This window comes from Cervus canadensis, chromosome 1 (assembly GCF_019320065.1).
Source record: "Cervus canadensis isolate Bull #8, Minnesota chromosome 1, ASM1932006v1, whole genome shotgun sequence".
In the NCBI taxonomy this organism is placed as follows: Eukaryota; Metazoa; Chordata; class Mammalia; order Artiodactyla; family Cervidae; genus Cervus; species Cervus canadensis.
Genome location: NC_057386.1, coordinates 12,749,629 through 12,754,873, shown reverse-complemented (window position 1 = coordinate 12,754,873; position 5,245 = coordinate 12,749,629).

Here is a 5,245-nt window from a genome sequence, read left to right as displayed (position 1 = left end):
GGACACTCTGGATTTTTTTTAACTCTTTATCAAATTTGTTACAATATTGCTTTTGTTTTACAGTTTTGGTTTTTTGGCCCCAAGGCATGCAAGATCTTAATTCCTAGACCAGGGATCAAGCCCATGACCTCAGCAGTGAGAACAATGAGTCCTAATCACTAGCCCAGGGAATTTTCAAGATCTTTAAAAATGTTTAACTTTTCTTGCAACTATTTCATCATCTTGAGTACCATAAAAAGGCAAGTTTGCTTGTAAAACCAGACATGTCCTACCAAACACTTCTGAAGTTTAGGGTCTTCCATCTGCTGAGTTTTTGAAACAATCTCTCTGTCTCTGACATCTCTAAATATATTTTTCCTAAATGCCTTTGTGTGACGTGCAGAGATTTTAATGCAAAAATTAGACATGGCATGTTGAAACCTTAGGAAGCACAAATGTGTGGGAGCTTTCACTTAAAAGCACAAGGTTGAGGGTGAAGTTTCACACAAAAGAAGCTGCTTGTTTTCTTCCTCTGGCATTCTGAATCAAATAGATTTTCTCTGAAAAGAAATGTTCTTCAGGCTCTGGGGTTGAGAAGGGATATTTTCTGTAACTCAAGAGGGGAAGAAATGGTGGGTTTGGCACAGGATGAAAATGTTCTCTTTCAATAAACAGCATACTTTTTCCTGGAGAAAAGCACTTTGGGGGCCTTTCTGCAGAGCACTGGGCTGGCCTGCCTCTTGTAGGATCTGGGCTACAGCATGTCCATGCTGCCCCCCCCACCCTCACCCCCTACCCTCCTACCCCTTCCCCACACCCCGCTCCCTGGTGCCCAGAACAGGAACTGGAGGCTGGGTCTTCTAACTGCAGCCAAGGGTGCACGCTAACTCCCAGCTCCAGTTCCTTTGGATTTAGTGCTCAGAGTAACACAGGGGAGATGAGGGCGCGGGTGGGGTGGGGGGCGGTGCAGGCTGCAGGTCGCTTGTGCATTCACTGCCTTGGGTCCTAGGTCTGACTTTCCCATCTCTGCTCTGGATCTCATGACCCTGATGACCCAGAGCAGTCAGAGTGTAGGGACCACTTCTTTCAGGGTCTAATTGGTGTGAGACCAACTCCAGCCTTTCTGTAGCCAAGGCACACACTCCTGTCCCCAGCATCCTGGCCTGGCTCAGGGAGCTTCTCACTGAGATGATGGCACGTGAGCAAGAGCTGGGCACGGGGGCCCTGGGAGAGCCCACCATGGCCTTAAGTCCAAGTCCTCATGCAGCCCCTAGTGTTTGTGAGATGTGGAGTGGCTCCTTGGAGGGGGACACAAGGCTCTGCCCCTACACATAGTCCACAACACAGTGACGGGTGCCATAGATGGGACCCCAGGAAAGGGTGAGAGCATCCCCTGACCTGGGTTTGGAGCAGCCAGCTTCTGAAAGACCCCACTCCTATGGATGGTGAGACAGGAAAGATGCTGTTTTCAACTCACTCACTGAGCACTTTGGGCCTCACGTTGTGTCAGGAAGCTGCCCACTCCCCTAGTTATAATCATGTTTTCAAATCCCCAACTTACGCAGTTGGTGGGAGAAGGAATGCCCAAACAGGAACATTCAGTTAGATACAAAGCTGATGAATGCCCTACAGAATGGTGGAAACTTAGCAGCCAGGCAGGAAAATAAGACTGCAAGTTCATCTCTCACTTCTCTGTGTTGTGCCGAGTCAGTGTGGATAGTGAGTCAAAGTTCATTCCCAGGAGAATCGGCGACTCTTAAGCAGTTCTCTGGAAATTGCTTGGCCTTTTCCCTGGGCTGTGGATAGTTGGTGCTGTTTGTGGAGATGATGGACATGCAAACGGATGTTTTAGTTAGACACAGGATGAGGCCCAGCGCAGGTCAGGACGGTGGAGGGAGGGTTCCTGGGAGGAGGTGTCGCTGTGGACACTGATCTAGTGGGAAGGAGCAAGTGGGCATGAAGCAAAGGGCTGAAGTGGCATCAAGCGCTCCGGAAATACACTGGTGTCCCCAGCAAAGCATTGGAGATGAGCAGGACACAGAGCTGAGCCTACAGAGCCCCCTGCGCACTGTGGCCAGGGCAGGCCAGGGAGCACTGCTCTTCAGGGGGGGAAGATGTCAGATGTGTGAGTGGCACCACCAACCGAATCAGGTGAGGGCCAGATCAAGGTCAGGTCAGGACTGGGTGAAAGTCAGGGAGGGATCAGGCAAGGGCCGGGGGCAGACAATTATTTCATGAGGGTCAGGTGATGCAATTAAGCAAAATATGATAAGAGTGCATGGATGGACAGGGTGGACCCTCACTTGCCCCGGAAGAAGATAAAGAACAATGATGCTCTGCCCCAAAGAAAAATGCTAGAACTAGATATTGGGCATGTTACTGAGGCTTATTTTAACTTCCAGCAATGGAACATCCATCTGGAGATGGCTAGGGCCATGGAACTGTTCCAGTCACATGACAAGAAGTCCGCAGCTGGTGGACCACAGAAAAGGTTTCACGATGCCCTCGTGGTCACTAGCTTCATCTGGAAGTTGGCTCCCTGGTGTCCCTTTTTTGAAGCCCGCAGCAGACACCCCTCATGTTCCTTCGCTAAAGTCACATGCTAGGCCACACCTCCACTGGCTAGAGCCAGGAGACAGACAGGCTCAGATCAGCAGTTTTCAAGTGTGATCTGAGTGGGCTCTTTCATGGTCATATAGGTAGGATTAGGGCCCACCTTGATGACTTCATCTTAACTTGATTATGTCTGCAAAGACTCTATTTCCAAATAACGTCACATTCACAGGTACTAGGGATAGGACTTCAATAGATCTTTTGGGGATAACCCTCATCATATAGTATACGGTGAACACGTGTCTCCAGTTTTCCACTACAGTATTACAGTCAAGGCTGAGCAATATAGCTTTTAGCATTGATAAACAAGGCATGTTATTTAGAAACACAGAAAGAAGCTTGAAGCAGTTCATAAAATTGGGATGGCATGTCATGATGCCATCCTGGCCCCACTATGCCACCAGTGGGTCTTTGACACCTTGCGGTTACAGTATTGGTTCTATCTCCACTTGAGAGAGATCAAGTATTTGAAGGGGGCTTTTTCTGATTTTTGGAGAAGGAAGACTCTGGCCTTTAAAAACTGTTTTTCTTAAGAACAGTTGGAGGCCTGATGCTATCTTAACAAAAATCAGCTGTAGGAGTTTTGTGGTGTTTTTTAAATTTTATTTCATTTTTATTGAAGTATAGTTGATCTACAGTGTTGCTTAATCTCTAACTGTAGTTTTATGTCAATGAATTCTTCAGAATTTCCGGAGCCCTGACCAGGGTGGTGTGTTGTAGAAAATCATAAATGACAGTCAAGGATTCAGTAAAGGACCAGTTGGCCCTCCAGCCTCCTTGACCATCAGCACAGTGGCCTCCCCCCTATCTTCCTAAGTATGTCTTTACCGCTTCATCTTCTAATTACATCTTATCCATGGAGAAGCATCTGTAAATAATCCTGTCTGCCCTTCTGTTTTACTTGCATTGTTCCCAGTCAGTGTCTGTGCTAGCAGGAGCCGGGAAGAGGTGTTGGGGGCTTTACTTTAGCCTGACCTCTGGAGCAGCTCCAGGAGATGTTCAGGGAGCCAATTTCAGCTTGGCCACAGGAAGGAATTTTCCAATGGTCAAAGGTAGATGGGACTGGAAGCCTGGCTTTGAGTTATCAGATGGGCAAGTGGCATAGAGATTCCTCTACTTTCTGCCAGGACTTTGATTGAAATTTGCTGGGGTGGGGGTGGGCAGAAGTCAGCGTCTAGCTGTGGAATCATCCCCCAGGAGGCTGGGGGGCTCTAGTGGTGGGAACCCTTCTCCCTTTGTGAAATAAACACCTCTGGTGAAGACATTCCTGGCACTGTTCAGTGGGCCTTATTTTATCCTAGGGCAGAAATATGGAAATCCATATGTGGATATAAGCCTTTTCTTAGGTGGTTACTTTTATTTGGGAAGTCCAGCAGAAGGAGGGATCCTCTTTAACTAGATAATTGTCAAGTGGCTCTCAGCCATTAGGGACCGTGGAACAGAGAGTTGGAGATGGGAAGAAATTCCCCTGAGTTTTTTGGTTTGGTTTTTGCAAGAATAGGAGTGGGGATAGAATTCCACCTCCTGCATATTTTTCCAATGTCCACTTTCCATCTTTCAATCTTACTGTATTTCCTTTTTAATTAAACAGTGGCTTCACCAGTACATAAACTAACCAATCAATCAATAAGCAGTAAGTTGTAAAGTAGTGTTCCAAAGGAAACCTGTTTTTAGGTCCAAATGACAACGATAAAAATCTTAAACAATTGGTTTTTAAATTCGTCTTCTCTCTCTCCTCTGCCCCCTCTTCCCAAGTGGGGGGCTACAGCAGTTCCCTGCACATGCGCAGAGGCGCAGAGGGTTTTTTCCAACATTGGCTGGAAGGATGGAGCGGGAGAGGTTGGGGCCTAGGGCCTCCCAGCCGTTGGAGTTCTTCAGCGAACCTCAGGATGAAGCCCTAGTGTGGCGTCTCCAGAGGTTGAGCGCCACCACGCCGGCGCGCGCCGCTTAGCGCTGTCTGGATTCCGCGCGTAAAGGAACGCACACCTAGCGGGACGCCCAGCGCAGAAGACAGGCCCTCCACCCGGCGCCCACTGCTCCCTAGATGCGGAAAGGAGCCCAGGAACTGGAGGGTCCTCACCTGGTCCTCTCTCCCAGCATCTGCACAGACACTTGCACGGACTCACACACAAGCACCTGAAGACATACCCAGGCACAGGTGCGCAGACGCGTGCACACACGCGCGCAGAGGCACGCGGATGCACACAAACACGCGCACCGGCACTCACAAGCACGCGCACCCAGCACTCCGCGTGGTGCGGTGGGAGGACCCGTGGGAGCGACCGGGCTCGCCTGGGGCACGGCCCTTGACATCGGGCTACCTCCCGCGTGTCTGCGACCGGAACCGGCCCTTGCGCCGACCCCATCCGGCCCAGTGAGGACTCCGGGTGGGTGGGAGGCGAGCCCTGGCACCCAGCCCGTGGGCCCAGGCAGGAGCGTGATCACCCAGCCTCGCCCCCTGATCGCCCCGCCCCGCCCCACCCTTGGCCCCGCCCCACCCCGCCTCCCGTCTACCATAGGCGGCTGAGACCGTAGGTTCCCGGGAGGGGCGGGTGGGGAGCGGCCTGGAGGCGGAGACGAAAGCGAGATGGATGGGCAGCCAGCCAATGAGAGCGTATAGCCGCCCTAGCAACTGCGGCCGGCCAATGGCTGG